At 42.9% G+C, this 17224-nt stretch overlaps 1 protein-coding gene across 1 annotated transcript in view; it reads left to right on the top strand.

The window, feature by feature from the left end:
- The first annotated feature begins 3706 nt into the window (after positions 1–3706).
- Positions 3707–17224, top strand: part of RBM44 (RNA binding motif protein 44) — a 45149-nt gene continuing 31631 nt past the window's right edge. The window contains exon 1 of the mRNA XM_011929598.1: positions 3707–4178. The gene's annotated coding sequence lies outside the window, so the exon portion shown is untranslated. The remainder of the gene's footprint in view (positions 4179–17224) is intronic.

Genomic DNA, 17224 nt, shown 5'->3' with positions numbered 1-17224 from the left:
TGTACTGCAGTACACGGAGCTCACTGCAGCCTCAAACTCCTGACCTCAAGCAACCCTCCTGTCTCATCCTCCAAAAGTGCTGGGATTACAGGCATGAGCCACCATGCCCGGCAAACAACAAAATTATTCTAATATTCACCTGGAAGTTTAAAAAAAAAATTGCAACCAGACTAGATGACTTTGATAAAACAACAGTTGAGGGGGCCTCTGCCAGGTATTTTCAGTATTACAAAGGTGCAAGGATAGACAGGTCCCTGCAATGGGGCGACCCCGCCTTGCTCAAAAGGGCCCAGCTGCTCTGCTCTGCTCTGCCTTATTTTCTGCACTCCCTGAGGATTCCCAGGGTGTGGCTTCCATGCTATTGAGACTGCTCCACAAACACAGCGCCCTTTTCTGCATCCTATCTGTTCCACCCATTTTAGCCCCCAGTAAGTTGTGTTGTATCAGTTAGACTGTACGTTCTTCAAGAACTGCCGTAAGCTTTTCATTCCATGGCCTGCCTGATGCAGAGCAAGACCTCAGTAGGTGTTTGCGGAATAAGAAATTCTAACGGCTCCTGAATAGAGAGGTTAAAAATGTTTAAAGGCATCACAGTCCATGTGGGAGAGCAGCTCCATGGTTTCTCTCTATAGATAGCTCCTCGAAAACACCCACAGTGAGGCTCTGTGAGAAACAGGATTATAGGAGATTTCTATTTTCTTTTTCACCCTTTTCTGCATTTTCGACATTAAACACATGTGACTTTAATAACGTTAAAATATTTCAAAGTTGTAAGGAAAAAATTAAGTGTAAAAAATCAAATCATAAAAGGCACAAATCAAAGTTATTGCATAACTGGGCATGGTGGCTCACGTCTGTAATCCCAGCACTTTGGGAGGCCGAAACGGGCAGATCACTTGAGGTTAGGAGTTTGAGACCAGCCTGGCCAACATGGCAAAACCCCATCTCTAAAAAAGATAGCTGGGTGAAAGCCTGTAATCCCAGCTACTCGAGAGGCTGAGGCAGGAGAATGGCTTGAACCTAGGAGACAGAGGTTGCAGTGAGCCAAGATCGTGCCACTGCACTCCAGTCTGGGTGACAGAGTAAGACCATGTCTCAAAAACAAACAAACAAACAAAAACTATTGTTTGAATATGATTATTTTGAACTTGAGCTGGAGTAAGAATCTCTAATATCACTGAAAATAAAGACAAAGAGACTGATGGATTTAATAAAAATGTAAAATTTCACATCAAAACAATATAATCCCCAAATCAATTACATAAGTCCAAACATGGTAGAGCTCCCTGGCAGAAAAGGCAGAACCACTAGCTTCATACACAGACACAGGAAATTCGGACCAAGAGGAGCAAGGGTCCCATGCCATAGGGCCAATGGGGAGTATCTGGAGACAATGTCAAAAAAAACTCAAAGTGGGCCAGGCGTGGTGGCTCAAGCCAGTAATCCCAGCACTTTGGGAGGCCGAAGCGGGTGGATCACTTGAGATCAGGAGTTCGAGACCAGCCTGGCCAACATGGTGGAACCCCATCTCTATTAAAAATACAAAAATTAGCTGAGTGTAGTGGCAGGCACCTGTAATCCCAGCTACTGAGAGGCTAAGGCAGGAGAATCGCTTGAACTTGGGAGGCAGAGGTTGCATTGATCTGAGATTGTGCCACTGCACTCCAGCCTGGGCAACAGAACAAGGCTGTCTCAAAAAACAAAACCACAAAACTAAACACCTCAAAGAGCCTAGAGGAAGGCAAAACAAGGACACTGGATCCCACAGTTACACAAAAACAGCTGAGGTCACTTAAGTGGGAATGTTTCTTCCCCTTACAGTAGCAGGAGGCTTGGTGTGTCCCATGCAAACAGCCCATTTGCCCTTCAACCCGCCTCCCTGCCAACACGCGGCAGCCCCTCCTGCCACCTGCTCGGTGGCTTGCCTGTAAGCACAGCATCACTGTCCGGCGCAGCTTACCTTTTCTGTAGCCTGGTGACACATGTGATGTCTGTGCTCAGCCCGTCCACTCATAACACAACATCTCATCTCTATTCCCCAAATCCCAATAATCCTCCCTAAGGACGGCATGATCACTGTCTTCGATGGTTTAAAAGGTTGATATGTGAAAGATTTGACTCTGTGTTGTACCCACTCACAGGGTGGAGAAGAGACCAACAGTGAAATAAGCATTTGGCAAATGTCTGTTCAGCAGAGGAATTTCTCAAAATTCTAACAGTACTGGAGCAAAGGAGAAACGCCAAGGGCCTAGAGTAGAATGTGGTTTCCAGCTGTCTTGACATCAGGGCTGCTGGCCCACGGATACACTTCCAGAGCCACTCCTTCCAGGGTCACCATGGCCCAGTCCTGCTCCAGATGCCATCTGCCCAACAGCCCAGGGGAGAGTGTCCAGCCTCCTAATGGGAGCCTCAGTCTGAACCCCTTTCTATAACAGAGGCCAGACCTCATAATCTCATCAGCAGCTCTGGCCTGCTGCTGCCGTGGCTGCCCTCTCCAGCCACTGGTGTTAACTTCAAATGATATAGGGACTTCCAAATGAAATCCACGTAAAAGGATAGGCCATATCACTTTAAAAGACACTTGAAAGCACTTTGGGTAACAGCAAGATTTGTAATAAGTGTATTACATCATCCCAAGATCCATGCTCACGGTCCACTGTCCACCCCTGCACCCTCAGCCCTGGCCCCTGGCAGGCCAAGAGCAATCTGCACAATGAATGAATGAATGAATGAATGAAGTGCATTGCAGAGGCTGCAGCCTCATTTGAGGGGACAATTTGGGGGTAGGTGCAGTTTTAGAGCCCATCCTCTATCTGCCACCTAGCCAAAGTCCCCCGTGGCTCAACAATCAAGTGCATGTTTAGACTAATAAGCAAATGAAGTCATCTGCAGCTCTATCCTGTCCCCACTCTATATGTCCTTCAGGACCGTATCATTTTGTACAGGTTTAAATTCCCTATCAGGGATGACACTAGGCACAAAATATGGCGGGGGTAGGGGCGGAATGCAAAAACTCAGTAATCTAATATTTTAATGCAGTCTTTTAAAAAATCGAAATTAATGCAAAAAATCCATAATAAAATATTCAAATCTAATTTATTTTTATTTATTTATTTTGAGACAGAGTCTCGCTCTGCCGTCATCCAGGCTGGAGTGCAAAGGGGTGATCTCAGCTCACTGCAACCTCCACCTCCTGGGTTCAAGCGACTCTCCTGCCTCAGCCTCCTGAGTAGCTGGGATCACAGGCGTCCACCACCACACCCGGCTAATTTTTGTATTTTTTAGTAGAGACTGGGTTTCGCCACGTTGGCCAGGCTGGTTTTGAACTCCTGACTTCAGGTGATCCGCCTGCCTTGGCCTCCTAAAGTACTGGAATTACAGGCGTGAGCCACCGCACCCGGCCTGGAATATTCAAATTTTAAATAAAGACAGGACCAGTAACAATACACCCTGTGGAGCCATTTTAAAAGTCTGATGTGAAAGGAAAAAATAGGACTGAATTTTTTCATTACTCTTTACCTTTTTTAGAGATTGCATTAAAATATTATTTATCTTGACTGCTGCGATTTTGGCAGCCTCTAAAATCCTGTGCCCGTGACAAATACCTCACTGGCCTCACCCTAGTCGCGGCCCCACCCTGCTAACGGTATTTCCAGAAGATGGGCAGAGGACAAGCCAAACACCAGGCGGGACCATGCGGCCTGGGAAACAGTTCGGCAAGGAAGCCGGGCCCCTGTCCCACCACTGAGGGCGGAGGACTCGGCCTGCACCAGACCCAAACGAGGGGCAGTCTGGCCTCTGCTGGCAGCAGCAGCGCTTCCAAGTATTTTCATATGGTGGCTTTGCAGAGCTGCGCGGTCCAGAAGAGGGTTTCAGGCTGCAAAGCTGGAAAGTCTTGGGGACGCTCTGCGCTCCAAGCCAGACCCCCACAATCGCTTCTACGTCACGCAATATTCAAGTACGCGGCCTCCTTCCCGCGCTTTCGCGCCCGCAGGCTGGGCCAATCACAGCGCCGCACTTTTCATACTGACCAACAGGCGGTGGGCGGGCCGCCGGTGACCGTTACCCGGCAGGCGCCGCGGCTGCTCTGGTAACGCCCCTGGCTCGGAGGCCGCTGCAGAGAGCGGGGCGTTGGCCCTTGGAGGCGGCAGCGGCGGTAGCTATCTAGCGGCTCCGAGGTGCGACGAACAGAGACGCGGGGCGGGTTGGGCGGCAAGGCCGGCGAGGGCGAGGCCATGGGCTTGAGCGGTTGGGGATGGCGAACCCCGCGTGTGGCCGGTCCCGGTGGCGAGGCCCGTCCCGCTGAGGCAGGCGGGGACTCCGAACGGCGGTGTAGGCGAGGCCAGCGAGGCGGGCTGGGGACTGGCACGTTCCTCGGGCGGCACTGGAGTTTCGGCACCGCAAAAGTCGGTCTCGAACGAAGTCGCGGGGGGTCGGTCACTCAAACGCGGTTATGTCCCTGGGGAAAGCTAGAAATTCGCACATATACTTCTTCTTGCCGCAGAGACTGGTGGAGCCTCTGCTGCGTGGCGGGGACTCTAGCGACAGGGGGACGCGAGGTGCATTCTGTACTCAGGCGTGTGTGCCCTTGAGGACGCGTCGGACGCCCTGGAGGAGGCACCAGCTCCTGACCTAGTGTGAGGGGCCGGGACGGTTTCCCTAAGAAGCGCGTATTTAAGATGGGATCTGAAGTTGAGCGTGAATTAAAGGTGGGGTGGGGAGTGGGCAGGCGAGAGAACGAACAGGGCCTGACCGTTTGTATTTTTAGTAGAGACGGGGTTTCACCGTGTTAGCCAGGCTGGTCTCGATCTCCTGACCTCGTGATCCACCCGCCTTGGCCTCCCAAAGTGCCGGGATTACAGGCGTGAGCCACCGCGCCCGGCCAGGGCCTGACTTTTTAAGGAAATGGAAGACACAAAGTGCCGGGGTTAACACAGAGGACCATTGTTGGGTTTTACAGGGCTTATTCAGATTTTAATCTGTCTGAAAACAGTGACAGTCCGTTGCTGAGTTTTAAGCAGGAGCGTAACTGATTCGATAAGCATTTTAGAAAGATGATTCTGGCCAGATGTGAGATGATTGCCAGCATAGTTGTGAGAGTCAGGAGTTAAAATTGACAAGACCTCAGGGATAAGGGAGGTGTCAAGGGCGAGTCCTGTGATTTCTGGCTGAGTTCTGGCGATACCATTCCCTGGAGTTTGGTGCACTGGAGGAAATAGTTTGGTAAGTGAGAACTAGAAGAAAATAATAAAAATGGGCATGTACCTAGGAGTAGAGTTGCTGGATCATGGGGTTATCTTGTGTTTAACTTTCTGAGGAACTGCCAGACTTCTCCAGAGTGGCTGCCCCGTGTTACATTCCCACCGGCAATGGATGAGGGTTCTGATTTCTCCATGACCTGCTCAACACTGTTACTGTCATCCTAGTGAGTGTGAAGTGATATCTTTTGGTTTTGATTTGCATTTCCCTCATGACTCTTGATAAATTGAGCATATTTTCATGTGTTTATTGGCTATTTTTATATCCTCTTTATCAAGTAATTTGCTCATTCTTAATATTGGGTTGTTTGCCTTTTTATTGTTCAGTTGTAAGAGTTTTTTCTATATTCTAGATAATAGACCTCTAGCACATACATGATCTGCAAGTACTTTCGTTATATTACAATTTTCTCTTTGGCAAACGTTTTTAACTTTGGGTGTCTTCATATTTAAGAATGAGGCTTGCAACACACTGCAGATTTCAGTAAATGCAGATTTGAGTGTAGAATCAGATGTGAATGAGAATCCAGCTTGAAGTAGTGTTGTTTTTCTCACCAATTTTTTGAAAGTGTGTTTTTAATTTAAAACTTTACGTAAGTAATGAATGTACTTTCTATGAATAAATTAATAAATATTTGAAAATGTTGCTTTAATTTGTAATACAGTACGTATTGATGGATATTACCCAAATAAAAAAAATACTCCTTGGGACTCTCAATATGTTTTTTTTGTTTTTTTTTTGAGACAGAGTTTCACTCTTGTTGCCCAGGCTGGAGTGCGATGGTGTGATCTCGGCTCACTGCAACCTCTGCCTCCCGGATTCAAGTGATTCTCCTGGTTCAGCCTCCTGAGTAGCTGGGATTACAGGCACCCACTACCACATCCAGCTAATTTTTTGTATTTTTAGTAGAGACAGGGTTTCACCATGTTGGCCAGACTGGTCTCAAACTCCTGACCTCAAGTAATCCACCCACCTCGGCCTCCCAAAGTGTTGGGATTACAGGCGTGAACCACCGTGCCCAGCCAGGGTTCTCAATACTTTTTAAGAATATGAAGAGCTGGCTGGGTGCAGTGGTTCATGCCTATAATCCCAACATTTTGGAAGACTGAGGTAGGTGGATCCCTTGAGCAAGGAGACCATCCTGGGCAGCATGGTGAAGCCCTGTCTCTACAAAAAAGTTATCCAGGCATGGTGGTGCATGCCTGTAGTTCAGCCACTCAGGAGGCTGAGGTGGGAGGATCACCTGAACCCCCCAGGGAGGTTGAGACTGCCGTGATTTGTGTTGCTGCCATAGCACTCCAGCCTCCAGCCTGGGCAACAGAGTGAGACCCTGACCTAAATATATATATACAATATTTTGAACAATCAGATGTATCAAATATATATGTATTTGAATTATCTTCCCCACTGCAACCTCCATCTCCTGGGCACAAGTGATCCTCCCACTTCAGCTTCCCAAGTAGCTGGGGACACAGGCTTGCACCACCATGCCCAACTAATTTCTTGCATTTTTGTTAGAGACGGTTTCACCATGTTGCCTAGGCTGGTCTGGAACTCCTGAGCTCAAGCAGTCTGCCTGCCTTGGCCTCCTAAAGTGCTGGGATTACAAGTGTGAGCCACCGCACCTGGCCAGACTAGTTCGTTTTCATACATAATAACTCTAGTTATCATCTAAGAAGAAGGAATGACTCTTATCTTGGAGCCATTCCTTATTTCTCCTTTTACATTGGGATGCTCTATGCCCTTTCCTGCTTCTTAGCCTGGCTAGCCCCTACTTGACCATCATTTACTTTTTTGATAAGTTTTTCCTTACCTTTATTAATGCAACCATGCTATACAATTATTGTCTACGTAACTGTCTTATTTAACCCCTAATTGTCTTATTTAACTTTGTGAATCCCAAAGTAGGTACAGGTTATATTTTTCTTGGTCAGAATTTTAGTTTTTAATTGCTTTTTATCCTTTTTTCTAGCAAGGATTTGAACATAAAATTAATTGCTTTTTAAAAACAACTAGCAGTTTGAAAAACTCCAAATACATTTTTGAGCATGTTACGTTTTATCCTTTCAGTCAAAATCAATACTAAAGGAGTCCTACCCGCAATGGCTAGCTCTTACTCATCATTCAGATCTGAGGTTAAGTAACTCTCTGAAAAGCCTTCACTAATCCTTAGACTAGGTTAAGTCTTGAATATTTCCCATAGCACCTTGTGTTTCTCAAAATATCCAGATTGTAGGAATTTCTTAGGGCAGGGGTTCCCAACCTCCAGCCTGAGCTCTGCCTCCTGTCAGATCAGCAGCAGCATTAGATTCTCATAGGAACTCAAACCCTGTTGTGAACTGTGCATGTGAGGGATCTAGGTTGCGTGCTACCTGTGAGAATCTAACTAATGCCTGATGATCTGAAGTGGAACAGTTTCAGCTCAAAGCCACTACCCTACCTCCAATCCTCCAGTCCGTGGAAAAATTATCTTACACAAAACTGGTGTCTGGTACCAAAAAGGTTGTAGACTGTTGTCCTCAAGTATTGTTTCTGAGCCCCAAATTAGGCTGTTGAATCTATATTTTTAATGAGCGCCCCAAGTGATTCTTATATCAGGTAAGTTTGGGAAAACATACTCTAAATTTATAGAAGATTTACGTACATCCATCCCCCTTTTGGAAATTGTATGCCTGTGGTGCTTCATAGAGCCAGTGACTGATCACCTCTTTGTCCTCAACACTTAACGTATAACTTAGAAAACAAGGCTCAGTAATTATTGAATAATACATTAAAGAGTGATTCTCCAAAGAAAGGTACTCATCCCTGAAACTGGAAGTGTAATTGCTTGGTAATAGGGTAGACATATATTTAACATCATTAGAAATTGCCCAGTTTCCAAATGGTTTTAACAATTTGTATTCCCTCAAGCAATGTTGAAGAATTCTAGTTTGTCCACATCCTCACCAATATCTGGTGTTAGCACTCTTTTTAAAAGCCATTTTGGCCAGGTGCAGTGGCTCATGCCTGTAATCCCAGCACTTTGGGAGGCCAAGGCGGGTAGATCGCTTGAGCTCAGGAGTTCAGGACCCAAGTGGATCACTTGAGGTCAGGAGTTCAAGACCAACCTGGCCAACGTGGTGAAACCCCATCTGTACTAAAAATACAAAAATTAGCTGTGTGTGGTGGTGCGCGCCTGTAGTCCTAGCTACAAAGGAGGCTGAGGCAGGAGAATCACTTTGACCTGGGAGGTAGGGGTTGCAGTGAGCCAAGATCACACTACTGCACTCCAGCCTGGGCGACAGAGCGAGACACACACACACACACACACACACTCACTCTCTCTCTCTCTCTGGGTGACAGAGACACACACACACACACACACACACAAATTTTAAGCCATTCTAATGAATGTAAAGTGGTACCATGGTTGTTTAAATTTGCATTTCCCTGATGACTAATGATGTTGAGCATGTTTTCATACTTATAAGCAATTTAAAAAATCTGTTTATACAAGTTATTTATGTAATCTGAATAAGCATCTTCTTTTGGATATATGGATTGTGAATACTTTATTCCAGTCTTTGGCTTGTGTTTCCATTTTTTAAGTAATGTCTTTTGATGAGGAGAAGTTTCTTAATTTTGCAGAATCCCAATCAACAACTTTTAAATTAACACCTTTTGTGTTCTAAGAAATCTTTGCCTATTCCAAAGTCATGAATATATTCTGTTGTGTTTTGAGAAGCATTATAAATTTGGTTTTCACATTTAAAAATATGATTAATCTCCCTTTTATTGTTGTGTGTGGTGTGCTGTGGGTCCAGGCATTTTTTCCCTTCCAGGTGAAAATCTAGATTGTAGAAATCTACTTGTGCCAGTACCATTTATTGAATATGCCTTAGACCTTTTTTTTTTTTTCTTTTTTTTGAGACAGAGTCTTGCTTTGTCACCCAGGCTGGGGTGCAGTGGAGCAATCTCGGCTGACTGCAACCTCTGGGGTTCTCCTGCCTCAGCCTCCCAAGTAGCTGGGACTATAAGCGTGTGCCACCATGCCCAGCTAATTTTTGTATTTTTAGTAGAGACAGGGTTTCACCATGTTGGCTAGGCTGGTCTCAAACTCCTGACCTCAGGCGATGCACCCTCCTCAGCCTCCCAAAGTGCTGGGCTTATAGGCGTGCGCCACCATGCCTGACCAATACCACATTTTCTTTATCTGGTCTACTGTTGATGGGCACTGGGTTGATTCTGTCTTTGCTATTGTGAATAGCACAGTGATGAATGTACCAGTGCATGTGTCTTTTTGGTAGAATGATTTATTTTCCTGTTGGTGTATACCTAGTAATGGGATTGCTGGGTCAAATGGTAGCTCTGTTTTAAGTTGAGAAATCTCCAGACTGTTTTCCACAGTAGCTGGACTAATTTACATTCCCACCAACAGTTCCCTTTTCTCCACAGCCTTGCCAGCATCTGTTGTTTTTTGACTTTTTGATAATAGCCATTCTGGCTGGTGTGAGATGGTATTACATTGTGGTTTTGATTTGCATTTCTCTGATTAGTGATGCTGAGCATTTTTTAATATTTGTTAGCTGCTCATATGTTTTCTCTTGAGATGTGTCTGTTTATGTCCTTTGACAATTTTTTAATAAAGTTGTTTTTCACTTATTGATTTGTTTAAATTCCCTATAGATTCTGGATATTAGGCCAGAATCTATAGATAGCAGATACATAATTTGCAGATATCTTCCCCCATTCTGCAGGTTGTCTGTTTACTCTGTTGATAGTTTCTTTTGCTGTGCATAAGCTCTTTAGTTTAATTAGGTCCCACTTGTCTTTTTTTTTTTTCTTGCAATTGCTTTTGGGGACTTACACATTCTTTGCCAAGGCAAACCCACAGCCAACATTATACTGAACGGGCAGAAGCTCAAACTATTCCTCCTGAGAACTGGAACAAGACAAGGATGCCCACTTTCACCACTCTTCTTCATTGTAGTCCTCGCCAGAGCAATCGAGCAAGAGAAAGAAATAAAAGGCATCTAAATAGGAAGAGAGGAAGTCAAACTGTCTCTGTTTGCAGACTGTATGATTCTATACCTAGAAAACCCCATAGTCTCTGCCTAAAAGCTCCTAGATCTGATAAACAACTTCAGCAAAGTTTCAGGATATATCAATGTACAAAAACCAGTAGCATTTATATACACCAACAATGACAAGGCTGAGAGTGGAATCAAGAACACAGTCCACTTACAGTAGTCACAAAGAAAATGAAATGCCTAGGAATACAGCTTACCAGGGAGGTGAAGGATCTCTACAAGGAGTACTGTAAAGCACTGCTGAAAGAAATCAGACAACACAAATAAATGGAATCCATGCTTGTGGATAAAAAGAATAAATATTGTAAAAATGGCCATATTCCCCAGATCAATCTACAGATTTAACACTATTCCTATGAAACTACCAATATTATTTTCACACAATTAGAAAAAAACTTCTAAATTCATATGGAACCAAGAAAGAGCCTGAAGAGCCAAAGCAATGGGAGAAGGACTCCCTTATTCAAATAAATGGTGCTGGAATAACTGTCTAGTCATATGCAGAAGACTGGAGATAGACATCTACCTTTCACCATATATCAAAATTAACTGAAAATGAATCAAAGATTTAAATGTACGACCTCAAGGCCAGGTGCAGTGGCTCAGGCCTGTAACCCTAGCACTTTGGGAGGCCATGACGGGAGGACTGCTTGGGCCCAGGAGTTTGAGACCAGCCTAGACAACATAGGGAGACCCTGCCTCTACAGAGAATTTTAAAATTAACCAGGCATGGTATTGTGCACCTGTAGTCCCAGCTACTCAAGGGGGTGGGTGGGAGAGTGCTAAGGTGGGAGGATCACTTGAGCCTGGGAGGTCAAGGCTGCAGTGAGCTCTGATGGCACCACTGCACTCCAGCCTGGGTGACAGAGCAAGACCCTGTCTCAAAAAAATTAAAAACAACAACAACAACAAAAGTAAGACCATAAACTATAAAAATCTTAGAAGACAACCTAGGAAATACTCTTCTTGACATCAGCCTTATTTATTTCTTCTTGTATTCATTTTGGAAGGTGGTTTTCAAGGAAGTATGTCCATCTGAGTTGTAGAATTTGGCCGATAAAGTTGTTTATTATATCCTCTGTCATTTTAATGGCTGTAGATCCCATAGTAATGTTCCTTTATTATTCAGGACATTGGTATTTTGTGTTGTCTCTTTTTCTTAGGTAAGTCTAAGAAAGGCATAAGAAGGGTTATAAATTTTGTCAGTCTTTTTAAAGAAACAGTTTCTGGTTTTATTAACTTTTATCTATTCATCTATTTTGTTTACTTCTCCTCTTTTATTATTTCCATCCTACTTTCTTTGGGCTTAATATTCCTGCTTTTTCTAGTTTCTAAAAATAGAACCTGTATGAGCAAACTGTTACATGACACAGTGTAGGACTGTGATTTCTGAGAGAGGAAACACCCAGTGTGAGTCCTGTGATGACAGCCTGACTTCCTGCCTGGAAGCACATTGCATACCATGGAAAAAGAACAAGGACTTCAAGCACAGCAGAGGTCTCCCTGAGTTGAGATAGAGATTGGAGTTCAGAAAGGTTAAAGCACTTAGAAATTGCAGGACAGTGTTCGTGAGAGAAGGGAGATATATAGAAGAAAAGCTCCAGAAATCTGCAGGGGGACTCCCTCCTTGAGACTTGTTAAACACTAATATATGTATTTGTAGTTACAAACTGATGAAGCTATCACGTGCTTTGACCTTAATGTTTATTTCTTCTACCCAGAGCGTTCTGCTCAGAAGTTGCCCACCTGGCAAGGAGTTTTGAAAAATGGGCGGGGGTGGGTACGGGGAGTTTAGTAAGTCCCACTGTCACTGCCACAATATCTACTTTTTAAGATTTCTCAATTTTATAAGATTATCTTTTTCATAAATTCTCTAAAACTGCGTATTTTCATTTATAAGTAGATAAATGTGTCATTTTAAAAGTTTGTCTTTAAATCAAGAGATTTCACTTGTATCACATAAGAACTTCATTTAAATTTTTAATAATAAGGATAATAACGGGCTAAGTAATGCAGGCCTCTTACTCACTGAAGGCAATTTAAACACCTAGGGGAAAAAAATTGAGATGGAGTCTTGCTCTGTTGCCCAGGATGGAGTGCAGTGGTGCAATCTTGGCTCACTGCAACCTCTACCTCCCAAGTTCAAGTGATTCTCCTGCCTCAGCCTCCCTAGAAGCTGAGATTACAGGCACCTGCCACCGCACCTGGCTAATTTTTTTATATTTTTAGTAGAGACAGAGTTTCACCAGGTTGACCAAGCTGGTCTCAAGCTCCTAACTTCAAGTGATCCGCCACCTTGGCCTCTCAAAGTGCTGGGATTACAGGCCTGAGCCACTGTGCCCAGTCCCGGAAAAATATTTTTTAAAATCTTCTCAAAAGCATCTGAGAACTCGTCAGATAAGAAGAAGTTACCAGGTCACAATTTGCGAAAGAATGGGAACCTTAAGAAGTAAGCTTAGCATTACAAACAACTTTTGCCCTGAAAATATTTGTGAATTTAAAAGAAATGATTTGAGAGGATAGGCTGTGCTTTTGACAGCCTTAGGGCAGTAAGAGGACAAAAGTCAGAGTCTTCAGGTGATCAGAGGTGAAACCCAAGGAATAAATCATTTGGCTTGGGATCCAATGTGCTTAGGATCCTAGAGGGCTGTGCCTTACAATTAAAGTAAACCAGCCCTTCCTCAGACTATACTTTTCTGTGTAGCCTAGAACATCTCAAATTTCAGTTAAAGAGATTCCAGATTACTAATTCCCTATGGCACCTAGAAGTAGCAAACAAGTTCTTTCTGAGGGACACTAACACCATTTTAGGGTTCAAATTATTTATATATACAACTTAGCAAATATAGTTCTAGAACATAATTAAAACATCACCAGACATCCAAAATGACAAGACATAATGAGCCAGAAAACAATAATAGACAATACAAACAGATCCACAGAGATTCCAGTTACTGGAGTTACTAAATACAGACTGTGAAATGACTGTATTTACTGTCTTTCAGGAGAGAACAGCCAATGTTAAAAGTTTTACTACAAATCATGCATTAAAAATGGTATTACAGGGCCAAGTGCAGTGGCTCAGGCCTGTAATCCTAGCACTTTGGGAGGCTGAAGTGGGTAGATCACTTGAGTCGAGGAGTTCACGACCAGCCAGAGATGGCAAAACCCCATCTCTACAAAAAACACAAAGATTAGCTGGGCGTGGTGGCTTGCACCTATAGTCCTAGCTACTAGGGAAACTGAGGTGAGAGGATCACTTGAGCCTGGGAGGTCAAGACTGCAGTGAGCCATGGTCGCCCCACTGCACTCCAGCCTGGGTGACAGAGCAAGGCCCTGTCCCCTCACCCTCTCCCTGCCAAAAAAGCATAACAGAAAAAAAAAAAAAAAAAAACTAGGTAAAAATTCTAGAACTAAAAAATTTCAGGTCAATTAGGAACTCAATGGATGGGTTTCACATCAGAATTAGAACTATAGAAAGAATTTGTGAAATGGAAGGTTAAACTATCCAGACTGAAGCATGGAGAGACAAAAGGATGGAAAAAATACAGAAGCAGGGTAAGAGATGTGACAGATACAGTGAAAAGGTCTAAATAAGTTCAACTGGAGTCTTATAAGGGAAACTACTTCTAGAAATCCCCAGTATTTTATAAACATTTTCCATATTATAAATAAAAATCTACCTCTTTTGTTTTTATAAGCTGCATGATAGGTATTCCATTATATTAAAACGCTATACTTTTTGATGCAATCTCCTTGGCTGTTTTAAAATTTGTTACTAAAAAATAATTCTTCAGTGAACATAATTGTGCATATCATCAAACATATGTGTCAGCTTTCTTCCATAGGAATAGTCCTAGAAAAAGCATTTCTAGGTCAAGGAATATGTACCCAACATTGCCAAATCATCTTTCAGGAGGTTGGAAGAATTTCAGTTCTCATTATATATGAATATCCATTTCATGACCCTTAATAATACAGTGTATGATCAGTCTCTACTAATTTGATAATCAAAAATCCATCCATTTTAATTTGCATTTTTGACAGTAACTAGTTTATATATTTTTAATATAGTTGACTCAAGTCTTATGAATTGTCCAAACATAACTTTCATACACTTTTCTTTTGGTATGTTACTAGTATGCAGGAGTACTTTATGCATTAGGTCTATTACCTCTTTGTTTGAAATAATTTTCCTGAGTTTATCATTTTGTTTAATCTTTTTCTTGGTTCTCATTATTTTTAAAAATTTTTTCTTGACCCCCCCCGACTATCTCCTTCCTTTGTTTCCTTTTACAGCAAAAAATTTGAATGAAATGTGTATACTCAGTGTCTCTAGTTCTTTCTTTTACTTGTGAGTCTACTCAAGACAGGCATCTTTCAGTATTCCATATCTGCATCTACTGGTCTTTCTCCTACCACACATATTGCTCCTTCTCACTCTCCTTTGTTGGTTCCTCTTTATGTCTTCAACCTTTTTCAACTTTGGAATGCCTCAGCACCTAATTCTTGAGTCTCTACTCTGCCTGTTTCTATATTCAAGCAGTAGGTAATTACATTCAAGTTCATAGATTTAAATCTCTATTCTGATGATTCCCGAATTTGTATCACTAACTAGGTCAGTGCTATTCAGTAGAAATGCAATACAAGCAATATATGTGATTTTAAATGTTCTAGTAGCCACACACAGTGGCTCATGCCTGTAATCCCAGCTACTCAGGAGGCTGGCTGGGGTGGGAGGATTCCTTGAACCCAGGAGTTCGGGGCTGTAGTGAGCTGTGATTGTGCCACTGCACTCCAGCCTGGGTAAAAGAGCAAACCCCTTCTCTTTAAACAAAACAAAAAAACCTTTTGACTGAAGAATAAATCAAAAATGGCAAACCTTCATGATAACATTCCAGCCCTTTTATTATTTTTTAAAAAGGCAGAAAGAGGTGAAGTTATTTCTAATGTTTTATTTAACCCAGTATATAAAAAATATTTCAACATGTAATCAAATAAAATGCTACTGAGATGTTATGTGTTTTCTTATGAAGTCTCTGAAATCTGGTGTGTGTTTTACACTACAAAACATCTCAATTCAGATTAACCAGATTTCAAGTGTTTAATAGCCACGTGTGGCTGCTGCTCAATGCAGCTGTAGGTAATTTTGCTGATCTCCAGACCTTTATATCTCCATTTGAATGTCAAATAGATATCTCAGAATTAACCTGTTTCTCTTACAATGTGCATTCATTTTAACAAAGACAAATCCTCTTGGTTTGAACCTCAGTAGATCCAGTATCTAATCACTTTTTATCTCCTCTATTGCAGTCACTGTGGTCCCAGCTATCACATCCTGACTGGCTAGGTATCTGCATGGTTCTTTTCTTCTCTTTCAGTTTATTTTCCAAGTCTCACCTTATCAGAGAAGTATTCCTTCATTACTGGCCAGCTCCAGATCCATTATGCCTATGCACAGTAAATCAATCACTGTAACATGAGTTTTGCAAAAGAGAAAAGATTTTTTTGCAAGGGCATTGAGCAAGGAGGAGGGAGGGAGAAGAGCCCTTGAGTCTGCCTCCCTGAAGAAGATAAGGCTTAGGGATATTTATGGGTTAGGGAAGTAGAGTGGTCTAAGGGCATGAGGAAAGGTAATTGGCATGGAGGAAAAAGGAAGTAACAGGTTTATTCTGCACAAACCTAGCCAGAGTTCATGGCATTTCATAGGATGCTTAGGAGGATCTGAGGGTGGCATTTTTGACCCTCCAGCATCAAAAGGCCACCTCTCAGGTATTTGTACTGGCCCAGTTGAAGGATCCGTTGTCTCGACCAGTTTGAATTGGACAGGAGCTGGCCCAAGTTTCTGAAAAACTGAAGCAACCGTTACTGTGGTGACCTTTGAACATTATCTATAAAGTAGCCAGGGAAGGTTAAGTTTGAATGTCACAGTCTTCAGCTACTGCAGCCTTCAGCTCCATAAGAAAAGAAAAAAAAGGACAAGACGAAAGCTACCAAAGGCAAACAGGGCAGGCAGACCTGATCAAATTAACCCCTCAGTTTCACCTGGACTACCTTATTTAACGTATAAACCTCTCCTCCTCACATACAAATACATATCCACAAAAATCAGTATTCCTTTATCTCTTCGATGCTTTATTTCTTGTGTTAATTTTTGAGGAATTACTATGTCTTTTTTTTTTTTTTTTTTTCCTTAATACTGGGTTTCCAGTTGCCCAGACAGGAGTGCAGTAGCGTGATCATAGCTCACGCTGGGCCTCAACCTGCCAGGCTCAAACAATCCTCTCACCCCAACCTCCTAAGTAGCTGGGACTACAGGGGCATGCCACCATGCCTGGCTCATTTTTGCATTTTTTGTACAGTCAGGGTTTTGCCATGTTACCCAGGCTGGTCTCAAATTTCCTGGGCTCAAGTAATCTGCCCACCTTAGCCTCCAAAAGTGCTAGTGTTACAGGCATGAGCCACCATGCCCAGCCACCATTTCTCTTTGCTCTTTGGTTTGATAGGAATTAATATAAGATGTATCTTTGATGGCCTTTTCATTTTTTTCCATGGTTGATATTCTGTTCACCTGCTTCTGAGTCTTTTTTAAAATAAAAATTTCCTAGAAAATTGCCTATTTCTGTTAAATTTTAAAATTATCCTTCAGTGGCGTACATGGCATTCTGAATTTTTAAAAGTACCTCTTTATTGCTTGCTAAAATGCTCCTTTTCTCAATGCTCATTTTTGTTTCAGTCTTCTCTTTTTATTTTATTTTATTTTATTTTTATTTTTATTTTTTTGAGACAGAGTCTCGCTTTGCCGCCCAGGCTGGAGTGCAGTGGCCGGATCTCAGCTCACTGCAAGCTCCGCCTCCCGGGTTCACGCCATTCTCCTGCCTCAGCCTCCCGAGTAG

The sequence above is a fragment of the Colobus angolensis genome, unplaced genomic scaffold, assembly GCF_000951035.1.
Source record: "Colobus angolensis palliatus isolate OR3802 unplaced genomic scaffold, Cang.pa_1.0 Scaffold82, whole genome shotgun sequence".
NCBI lineage: Eukaryota > Metazoa > Chordata > Mammalia > Primates > Cercopithecidae > Colobus > Colobus angolensis.
The sequence above is the reverse complement of the archived record's forward strand: the minus strand, read 5'-3'. Positions and strand labels throughout refer to the sequence as shown.